The sequence below is a fragment of the Bacillus rossius genome, chromosome 1 (assembly GCF_032445375.1).
Source record: "Bacillus rossius redtenbacheri isolate Brsri chromosome 1, Brsri_v3, whole genome shotgun sequence".
NCBI classification, from domain to species: domain Eukaryota; kingdom Metazoa; phylum Arthropoda; class Insecta; order Phasmatodea; family Bacillidae; genus Bacillus; species Bacillus rossius.
Window position 1 is genome coordinate 198,954,646 of NC_086330.1, and position 12,276 is coordinate 198,966,921.

At 39.7% G+C, this 12,276-nt stretch overlaps 1 protein-coding gene across 7 annotated transcripts in view; it reads right to left on the minus strand.

Moving 5' to 3' along the window:
• LOC134527226 (ecotropic viral integration site 5 ortholog) overlaps positions 1–12,276 on the minus strand; it is a 950,124-nt gene that overhangs the window by 619,132 nt on the left and 318,716 nt on the right. For all 7 annotated transcript variants that reach the window (XM_063359715.1, XM_063359712.1, XM_063359717.1 and 4 more), the window contains exon 2: positions 3,874–3,919. The gene's annotated coding sequence lies outside the window, so the exon portion shown is untranslated. The remainder of the gene's footprint in view (positions 1–3,873; positions 3,920–12,276) is intronic.

The window sequence follows — 12,276 nt, forward strand, 5'->3', positions numbered from 1 at the left end:
GGACCATCAAAAGGGGGCATCACAAGGTAGACGCGTTGGAAACAGCAAAATTACAACAAAATCGTTATGTAGGGAAAACCTACTACATAATGCGCGTTACATGTGTTACATGCTTAAGTTACATTCTGAAATAAATAAATAACGTAGAGTTTTACGTACGTCGACGTATCAGGGGAGAACAATTACAGAGGAAAGTGAAGTTAAATTATTCAAGTAAATCCAAACATAATTTTCTAGGTGGCGACCGAAAGGGAATTTAAACAAAACAGACAAGAATTTACATAAGCTTACATTAAGGCAAGGGCCATCGCCTCACTCGCTAAGTCAAACAACACTTACATATTCCCCCCAAGGTCGCTCTCGCACGTCGTACAAATTAAGCCTAACTGACTACATGCTGGATTACAAAGACAAATGCAGCTACTCGAGCAACCGACCAGCCAACAAATTTACCAAGACAAGACTAGACAAGACAAGACTAGACAAGACAAGACCGAATTACAATTTTGCAACCGTTTATATAGATTAGGTGTGGCACAGCGCGCATGCGCCAACCGGAGGAGGGGAGGCGAGGAGCACGCAAGCATACACTAGGAGGGGTAAGGAAGGAGGGGACGAAGTGCCAACGCCCACGCTGACGCGCGGTGTTTGAAGTTGCGGCGATCCTGACGCTACACAATATCAACCGAAATTGTTTGAATTTAATAGGTCAATCTAAAATTTATATAGTATAAAAATATTTTATTTCAATAAATGGATGAAAATGGTTGTTTTGTCTCACGTATTAATGGAAATGCTTGTTGTTTTTATTAATTTACTATACCAGTCACTGTAAGTTTAAAGTGATGCCCAAATGGCAGGAACCCTAGTTTTCCTATATCTTTGGTGGAGTGAGCATCGTCTGGTTTGAACAATCTGGTGAATAGGTATGGTGAACATTTTTGTGACCTCAATGGCTTCCATACCATCAGCTGCTGCATTAACTTCAATTATCAAAGCATTTACAACTGGCATTGTTCCATCATCAAACTGTGCCTACTGTTAAAATAACATTTAACTATAATTTGCGTGGGTTTGTGATACACGATTATAACTCTGATTGTGTTACATACCAGTGCAGCATGTGTTGCAGTCGGTTTATCCAATATGGGAACTTGTAAAGGCCATTTTAAACATTACAGAGACCTAGTTGTACAATCATCAGGACCTAATTGTAACATTTGTGGCAAAGCTTTTACGAAGTATACCACTGTCCATTCAATGCTTTAGAAAACTCTTTGCTGAGTAAAAAAAAGTGGTAAAACAATCTGTCATCCTGATCATTTAAAAATAATGGAAAAATATTTAAAGATAAAACTGAAAAGTTGTTGGCTCCAAAATATCGCGTGGCGTTTGGGCATGCATAAATCGATGGCTTGTCTTCAGTGTGACTCAGTTCACCTTGGTTAGTGGAAGAGCACGGTTACCTTTCCTGACATTAATTCTGCACAGTTATTCCATCATAAGTGTTTAGGGCAGTAGCAGCATCAACGACGAAGACGTCAATGGCATCCGCACCATCGGTAGTTGCAACTTCTTCCAGTGCAGCCACAACTTTGCTGGTAGACGTGGCCTCAATGACAATGAGGTCGACAACCATGGAAATCTCGATGGCAGCGATGTCGACGACCGCGGAGATTCCGGTGGCATGTGTACCATATACACCGACCACGCTAGAGGAGACTTTAACGGGAACAGTTACGCCGAGGGGACCTTGATGTCTACAGTACCGACAAGGCACCGACCTCATCATCTACCAATGGTGGTGTGATATCATCACGTACGCTTGGGTACTGTTGCATCCACTCTAATAAGACTTTTGACCATTGTAGCAATCGTAAGCGCCATGCATCGTACTGCTAAGAAAATCCGGTTCCAGTGCAGTAAAACTTGCGACAGATGCGGCAATCAAGTGTCACGAAAATATGCTCCGAAACTATATGCCAAGACATGCAAAGGGCTATTTTCATAATCATGTAGAATTGAATGTATTATGTTATTGATGTGTATGCTTTGTTTTTGTAGTAGAGTAGAATTTATGTAATAAATATAATTTGTAAGTATGTGTTGTGTTTTTTTATTTCTTGTACCTGGAGCCTAGACTTTTACGGTAAGATGTCAAACTGAGGCAATGTTTAATTAAATACATATTATATAGCCTAAATTAATTTTTTGTACTGTTTAGAAAGAACCACAAACCACCGAAAAATTAATATACTAATACATAAATTTCTTAATGATATTTAGAATTTTTGCCGAATTGTTGTTGATAATTACGAATTTTCAAGATGGCCGACTAGATGGCGGATGATACGAAAGCTGAGAATCAGGTAATGAATACTAGTATAATCGAGTGGGTAATTAATAAACCAATATAGCGGCAGCAGACTCTAGCAGACAAAAACAAGATGACGTAACCAAGATGGCTGCCATGTCTTCATACTGACTGGCATTATACATACCCTGGTATTAGTGTTGGGAGCAGTCTGATTGAGAATATCAATGAGGAAAGATTATTAAATTGTTTTTACTAGTGTATCTGCTGGGAATCTAACCGAGGGCCGTAATCCATTAGGTAATTAATTATTTGGAATAAATATTTTTTTACTAATTTAAAAAAAAGTAACAATTTAAAAAATTTCAAGTTGATGGTCAAGATCAAGGGTGGGACCTCTGGAGAACATGGCCCCACTTTGAAGAAATCTGGCACTCCTTGAAGAAAATTGGCATTCCTTAAAGAAAATTGTCCCTCTAAGAGTAAAATAGGATATTTTACTTCTAAAACAAAAATTTTACCTCGCAATAGCGATATTTTTAATCATTTTGAGGATATTTGATTATTTTTTGAGGACTTTTGAGGAAATTTTACACCAAAATAGCTATCGTGACGTCACTTTCAAAGATGGCGGAATACTAGATGGCAGCCGGGGTCAAGGTCACCCAGAATGTCAGCCGGTGTCAAGAACATCCAAGATGGCGACCGTGGAAAAAAAATGACGGTCAGGATCCTTAATCTTGAACCTGGCGCTGGAGGAACCAATACATACTCTTGATCAGAGTTGCTCAACAATATACGATATAGTGGCATAATAGCACGTAAGACTTCAAGTCGGTGTTCTCTTTCAACCAACTACAGTAAATCAGCAACTTATTTATACGAAGACTGGTATTAAGACCGCCGGATAAACAGCTTCCACAAGGATCCAAACTCATGCTTCCGAATCTCATTAGTCTACTTTCTCCCCACATTGTTTTTCGAATTGCACTCAGTATGGCGCGGGTCCGAACCCCAACTGCAATCCGGCCTATTGATTCAATCAGCACTAAGTAGTACCTTTACCATTATCGCAACCATCCCATAGCTTCTGAATCTTAAACATAGAGGCAGTGGGTGGTTATCCGTCACCTGGAACTCTCCGCGGGCCCGTGGTTCGATGCCCGGATCTAACAGTCGGCCCACTAGGTCCACTACTGCTGTGATGACGACACAGTTTGTGACACACCCTGCAGCGTCACTCTGGGTCCCACACGAGTGCTGTTACATTTTCTTGTATTTACAGCTAATTAAGAGATTTTCCTGTAAATTTATTCCGATAGCAAGTTGGGTCACAATTTTGCAAGCAGTAAAAGGTCACGCGAATGATCATAATTATTAACACTTGCATGACCTTTTACAGTTAGTATAGAAAATGAAATAAATATGAGATAATCTGCGATGTCATGATATATAAAAAGTACGAACACTAAAACGACAAATACAACAAGCATGGCGTGTGATAGGCGACAGGGCGAAGACCTGAGCTACGACAGATCGCCGGCGCGCAGTCCACTCACCGTCACACAGGCTGGCTGGAACAGAATTAGACTCGCGAGGCGAAACCTGGAACAACAAAACAACCATCAAGAGTCTGGCGAGCAACCGGTAATACCATGTCTTCCACTTTACACGAAAACAACCCAACAACGCATTTTAGTTCCACAAGGCCCCACCAATCACCATTATATGCTTTAGATTTTTTTGTAGTTTTACATAAATTCTTCGCACACTAGTTGGCAAATTATTTTCTCGAAAAGCTACACGTGGAACAGTGTAAAGTTTACTCGTAGTCTGTTTAAGATAAATATGAAGTTACGGCATTCGTTTAGTATGTTCCACAAAAATGCATTAGAAAATTTACAATATTTAACACATGGCAGTACAAAAATCATATTTTGGCAACTACATGTCCTACTTGTTCTAAAAAGTTTTCTTTGTGAAACTTACAAAATGTGTTTTGCATATTGTTACATGTAATTGACATTCAGTTAGTGGCTATGAAAACACAGCTTACAAGAAGGAACTTTCTATCATTCCACGGTGCAGGATCATGTGATAAGCAATTCTATTAATCTAGGTTATCTTTAATCAACAAGGACAGCGCCAACGCTGTTACTGTTAAGTAAGGTGACTACTTGCCAACCTAGGTGTCTATGCGAGTGAACTGAGTGAAAGTGATGTGTTACGAGCAAGGATTGCTCTACGTAGCGTCGCAACTAGAAGACACATTACTTTTCCGGAAAAGTAATGTTGGAAAAATTTTCTGCAAAATCGGAAACATTTCTTAACGAGTTATATTCTCACAGAAACACACAAATCAATTTTATCAACCGTTTTACACAAATATAACGAAATCACAAAATAAGTTAGTGATTAGGTGACAACCAAAGACACATTTTCCATAAAACACAATTTTGACGCTTGCGTTTATCCACTCCGTTCTACAGTCACGATTTTGCAAGAAATCACGCCCCCCCCCCCCCCCCCACCCGGGATCTACGCCCATGATAAACACTATACACGCATACAGACTAAAGTACAGAAATATTGTACTTTTATCTTAGTATTTCAAACTTTAAAAAAGTGTAAATCTAGGTTGGTATTTTAAAAACCTTTTCCGAACAAAATATAAGGTTATATTTTCGCAGCAAATGGTCTGTAGTCGCGACTACCAGTTGGCAAGCAGGCGCACACAAGGAGGGCGACGGAGCGCGAAGGCCGTGGGTTCGTTTGCCTCTGCGATAACCACCAGGTGCGCTCCGCTGCAGCACTCCCTACCACACCGTACTCCTGCACCACCTAGTGTGAGCGTGTGCCGGAACTCTACACCACACAGCTTCGTCCGACACGTTTGACTTCATTTTTGAAGAGAAACTTATTTACATCCGTTATGGTATGTCGAGGCGTTGACTTGTCAGAGCGTGATGAAATATTCAACGCTCAGGAATGGGGAACTCGATTGCGGATAGGAATACCGTGGAGCACCCTATTAACTCTCGTGCAAGCGTCAGTACGACGCTACAGTGCTGCAATTTTTGTTACACTGGAAACGAACAAGAATTTCTTTCTTAAAAACGTCCATTAAATTCCATTAGAATTGTGCAACTTTGCATAGACATTTCCACTAGTGTAAGTGTGTCATTTTAATATTTTATTGTGTACTTAAATGTTCAGTTTTATTGTTCAATGGAATTATTGAATACTTAAGTTTTATCTTCCAAGCGAATTACTGCATTATGAAGTTTCGCTTTTAAAGTACGCGGCGTGTTTAGCCAACACCGACTTGATGACAAGGCCTGAGCGCTGGGGAAAGTTGAAGACGTGACGTCACGCACAGTAGGCCGACCCTACACCCCTGGCCGGACCCTTAGCCCTGCTACATGAACGAGCAAGGCAGTCATCTTATACTTGCCTTGACGCGTTGTCGTGTTGTGATTTCTGTGGCAGTCGTGGTTTCAAGTGCACGTTGCAGTGACAATATTTTATAATGGTGTACAAGTGCTGTGTTCCGAATTGCAGAGGAAATTATACCAACGGGCCAAAAGTGCACGTTTTTAAAGTTCCTCAAGATGAAGACACTAAAAAGAAATGGCTTTTAGCTATTCCAAAATTTTGAACCAAGTCTACGGTCACGAGTAAAAATTTATCTTTATTTTCGAAAGTAAGCACTAGGTACTTTTATGTAAAATTCAATTTTTATTTGAAAAGATAATTATTCTACTGTAGATACGTAGTTCCTTTAACTTTTAAGCCCGCGCAAAATAAAATATATAACAAAATTTAATATCCCCCCCCCCCCCTTTCAATATTAGCTCTAACTATAAGTAAAATGCGGAATATTCCAATGTTTGGTTCAGTACCTCTCATTTATAGTATTACTATACACTGTAATCGTGCGTTAACATTCGAGTATATTAAAGAAACGGTATCATTCACATAAACAAGCATTCACATAAACCAGCATTCCGAAACTTAAATATTAGTTTTTGATTCTTTAAGCTCACACATGTTTTTAAGTTTTAAAATGTAGATATTGCCTGGTAAACCTGTGATCCAAAATTTTACATTGCGCTAAAATAATATTTGCTGCTCAATGTTATGGTTAGGCAATAATAATAATAATAATAATAATAATAATAATAATAACAACAGTATTGTAAAAAGTACTACTCCTATTACACTAGGTAAATGGTACTAAGATTTTTTTTTCAATGGCGAAAACGCACTCCGGTTAATCCAGATGTAGTCGGTCAGCATTTATTAATACGTTTATTTAGGTAAAAGTTATTAAAAGTAAATTTTATTTTATCAAGTCTCTGCTTCTCCAATTGGATGTTTTTGTGTTTAAAACTAAATTGATATTTTAATATTTTTTTTTGCTATGAAATGCATAACATTATATTAACTGTTCATGGTGTAACGCCCCTCGTGCCTCAAAAATAAAATAATTTTATTTTAATAAAAAAGTCCTTGGAAACTGCTGGGCAAAATACAAAGAAAATTAAATTTAATTACCAGAGGGGGCACGAGGCGGTGCACAAGATAAAATTTACACTCCCTGCACACTAGTCACTTGGGGAGTTCGTGGATCGAGAAAATGAAGAAGGTATTTGATAAATAAATACACTATATCGGTAGCTTGGTCTATAGGGGCGCCCCGGTATTATTTAAAACAATACTTATTACACCTTAACAAATAAATGATTACATAAAAAAATTTTTTAAAAAATTGCACCAAATTTGAATCTCCTAACGATTACATAGACATGAGTTTCCTTAACTTTACATGTCCCTGAAAATTACTTTCTTAAAGCCCTGCTCGCTGGTATCTTGTTAGGGAATTTAGTTGATTCGATGCAAGTGGAATATTTATATAGCTTATATCACCCGGTTCTTCCCAGGGCGACGTCGGACCGAGAGGAAAACTCTTCTAAAGGGGGAAATCAGCAGCAGGTCCCGAAGATCATGCGGGGAGCAATTACTCTCCCCGGAAACTTTGACCCTGTCTGAAACACATGTCAAATTCAAAACGAATTAGACCTGCGTCCAGACAGTCATACACAGTTGGCGCGAAAAGCCAACAACGGGAATTTGAGAGGAAAAAAAAGGATTAATCACCAAACAGGGTGTGAAATCAGGGCTCGCGAGGTGTCTCGCGCCGACATCAGGATGGCGTGTACCGAGAATTTGCGGAAGCGCGGAAGAAACTAAAATTTTTAGGAAAAATAAAAAAAATACTAAAATTTAACTAAACATGGCCTTTTCTAGATACTACATTTGACTGGATACTGTACCACTGGGATCACATCCCTAAAGCAAGCTGACTACATTCTCGTGCACACGATTTCGCCGTTGCCGCGACAAGCCTCTTAGCACAGAGGGCGCCGAGAAGACGTGGTCAGTAGCTGAGCTCAGCGAACTAAGTGCCACAATGGCGGACAAGGCTTCTAATTAAAAACTGGCGCTAACGCCTTAGGGAGGAGGGGGAAGGTTCGGTTCTAAGCCGAAAATTTCCGAAGGAGTCCCAGGCTGGCGTGACAATAACACGACATGCGCGCTCTCTACCGGCCAGAATAGAAGGCAACAAACAATCGACTTCTACAGGCCGCGAGAAGGAAGCATGGGGCTTAAGGGCGCCGCGGTGCTGCTCTCTAGCGGCGTAAAGGGGAACTAACTGAGGCGGTGAGCTGACTTGCCACCAGGTGTCATGAGGGTGATCTCTGCACGCTGGCGAACAGGCCCGTGGTTACTTTTTCCTCCGCTAGATGTCGGGGACGTCTCTGTCGGACCAGGGAGAAGGTCCTTGAATTAGGCCATCGTCCCGTCAGGTCACTGCTCCTAGCTTGATTTCTCAGAACTAAAATGAGCTGGAGAGTGAGGAAGGAAGGGGGGGGGGGGGGGGGGGGGCAGAAATAGCCACTAAGGTGGGAACGCAGATCCACTGGAGACATGAGACATGCTATTCTCAGCAGGCCTCTACAAGGTAGCAGCTTGCAGCCCAGGAGCTGCTCTATGCAATTTTGGTCATGCAGGGAATTAAAATTACAAACTCGGGACGTGACTGCAGGCGAGAGAAATTTCAACCGGGCTGACCATGTCCACATTAGACAGCAAAATATCAGATTGGCCCCCTGGGAAGGGGCTTCGGTCCACTGGCACAAAGTTTAAATACGTGGCGTACACCGGCCTAACAAAAGTAAATCACCCCCATTAACAACCAGATAAATTAAAAAATAAGAAATCCCAAAAAAATTTTAAAATTATAGAAAAATTTAAAAAAGGTGACGAAATGCTTAATTTCGGGCACAATGGTTAAAATCTTATGATTAAAATTACATTTTTATGCGAGTTCTAAAAAAAGTTGACAAAGATATTTGCAATAGTCTGAAATATTTTAATTTACAACCATTGTAAGAACGTTGTTAATAATTCAATTTAGATAATCATCCGAAAGCAGAAATATAAGTTTGAAATGTGTTTACAGTCATTTGGGGAAATATCAATTAAATTTAAAAAAAAATAAAAAATTGTATTTAAGCCTACGGTTAGTTCCATAATATTTGCGAACTGGGTCATTTAATGAGGAACTGAGTTGCTGTGTTTGTCAACAACAATTAAAGATACAATATTTTTTGCACTAACCTATACCTTCTTGAAGACGTACACACTTTGTGCGTTATTACTTACCTCGTTTAAAACTTATTTAAAAATTATTTTGTTTATCAAAAATTTTCAGAAAATATTCAATAATCCCAATTAGACATTTATTTTAAAAATGAAATGCCATTCAAATTATTTGGACAAAATAAAATTTATTGGGCACAGGTACATTAGCTACACTGGGTTAAATTTTGTCAGGAGATACGATAATTTAGAAAATGTGTTTGCATAAGGTTTTCCTTGGGTTATGAATACATGAAAAATAACCCTGACACTTGGACTTTCATGTTAAATCATCATTTATATTGTTCGTCGAATAAACGCACTTGCCATACAGTTGATATTTCAGTGTATACATTTTGTTTTCTACTAGTTCAATGGAAGCTATTATAATCATACTTAGATTTTACAGGACTTTTAACCCAAGATATCATATCTTTATTATTTTATTACATTTTAAGGACTCAGAAAATAACGAATTTTTTAAGTTTGCAAATTGCATTTGTTCTTTGAATTATTCTTGGAATGGGGAAGATTGATTAAAAACATTGTTATGGAACTATGCCAAACCAGCAAAGGCATAACCCAATAAAAGTGTTTTAAATGTGATTGCATTGTTGTATCCGTTTACAGTATTTTCACACCATTCTACATAAGTAGTGTGTAATAGTTCCTCCGGCGCCTGATTTCTGGCTGTGGAGCCGGGCATCTTGGATTGTGACGTCACGGCGGCCATCTTGGATGGCCGTGACCTTGACCTTTGACCTTGACCCCGGCGGCCATTTTGAAACCGCCATCTTGGATCCACCATTTTAGATGACGTCATTTTGTTTTCTCTAACATTCCGGCATTTTATTTTCCGCCATTTTGAATTATGTCGTCATCGTTGCAATTTCCGTTACATCCTACATCTAGAAAATCTGTAATTTCATTGTTAGAAATTCGATAAAAATTCCAAAATTCATCAAAAAATTCACTCATTAAGGAAATTATCGATTCCCGTCCTTGGTTCGATCCCTGGCCGATACAAAACAACTTTAATTTTAAAAAATAACACAAAAGTGACAGGTTTGAGAAAATAAAAACACAGCAAATTCTTTTAAAAAACAAAAAAAAATTAATAGGGTACATAAATTCTAAACTACTACAAGTACAAAAAAAAACAGACAAATTACTAAGTCATGTGGATTTCTCGATTTCTGCATCTGCCACCCACGAATTAAAGTGAGGTGGAAAGCCCCACCACTTGACGTAGGACCGTCCATTTCTTCATTTTATAATCTTCACCACCAAGTACGTATCGGGATACAACGTAGGCTGAATCTCTTCGGCATAGAAGCCGCCACGAATAGGTTTGTGGTCCAAATCCTCGAGGTAGTAGGTCCTAGGCTCTGATTCACGAACATGTGTCACACGGAAAAGTTCAGGACTCCAGTTCGCAGTGAAACCTTTCTCGAAAATACCTTTCTGCTTAGAGATTCGCACAATGTCACCGACATTAGCTTTAAGCTTTCGAGGATCTTTCTTCTTTGTGTAGGAAAACACTGTTCGAAGCAGGCGATTGTCCTTTTTGTCCTTTGGCTTCATTTTCATGGTAGAATGCGCCGTGGAATTATACTCGCTTATTAGTTTCGGCAAGATGTCAAGCCACTTGTAATTTCCGTTAGCCGTGAATTGTCGCCACATCTTGGAACGCAAAGTTCTGTTAAACCTTTCGAAAACGGAGGCTTTGACGTTACTAAATGTAGAGTAGTGTCTGATGCCATACTTCTTCATCAAAGACTTGAAGGTTGCATTGAAGAATTCTTTCCCGAGGTCCGTTTGCAGGTGCAACGGTACACGACCATCACGCAAAATATTGTCCATGGCCTTAGCTACTTCAGTTGCAGCCTTTGATTTTACAGGTCTAACCCAAGCGAACTTGCTATAAACATCGATGACTGTCAACATGTACTTGAAACCTTTATTCAATCGGGAATATGGTATCATCTGAACAAGGTCCGCTTGAAATAAATTATCAATTCCACGAACTATAAACTTGCGACGAAGGTATTTTCGTCTAGCAGGAGCATGAAGTTCGCGAGCGATTCTGGTTCGACTCATTGTATGTACTACACACCCAAGCCAACTGTGGTCCCGGGAAAAATGTGAACTAGCCAAGGTCAGACAGACCCCTCCCTCCGCCATCATCCCTTCCACCACACTGTCCCCTCCCTTTCCTAGTCCGCCTCAAGGGTCGAAGCACGCCATGTCGCGGGTGGGATGGCAAGAACAGTTGCTACCATAAGTCACGACACAGTGCGCGGATACGTGAGTATCACTGTTCAAGTATTTCAAGGATCCTTTGAAAGCAGAGCAAGGTTTCGAAGCGTGCGTGACTAATATAATGTGTATTGACAAATGGCATCGGGCAGTACAACAAAACACAAAACTATACATAGCCAGTGCAGGGAAGTGATTAGTAATATGATTGCATTTTGTGATCAGGAGAAGGCATCAGGCAAACTTACCCATCCATTATGTAATGCAACAAAGCGCGCGGCCGCAGCGACAGGGAAATCGAAAGGAACAATATGCAAAATTAGAAAAGAAAGTAAAGAAGCCGCTATCAGTTCGGGAATTTTGCGCACACCAGGAAAGAAAAGAAAAGCAATTAGTAACAAGATATTGGTTGATGAGTTTGACCTTGGGGTAATACGGCGCACCGTACAACAGTTTTATACGGTAAAAGAAGAGGTTCCAACACTTAATAAGCTTCTTACAGTGTTACAAGAAGAAATAAATTTCCCTGGACGAAAATAAACTTTGAGAAAAATCCTGCATAAATTGGGTTTCCGGTTCAAAAAATGCAAGAATAAAAGGAAAATATTAATGGAACGCAATGACATTGTTGCTTGTAGGGGCAAATATTTACGTCGAATGAAAGCAAATGAGCAGGCTGGTGAAAAGAAAAAAACAGTTGTGTACATTGACGAAACCTGTATTCACCCGACGTACACAGTAAGCAAGTGTTGGCAAGACAACGAAACACCCGGTGTTTTGAAGAAAGACAGCGATGGTCAACGTTGGATAATCGTACATGCAGGTTGCGATCTATGTTTCATTCCAGGTGCATATCTCATTTTCAAGTCCAAAGTAAAAGTGGCGATTATCACGACGAGATGAACTTCGCAAACTTTTTCAGATGGGTGCAAGACAAGCTTATTCCAAATCTGCCTGCTAATTCGTTGGTTGTAATGGATAATGCCCCTTATCATTCC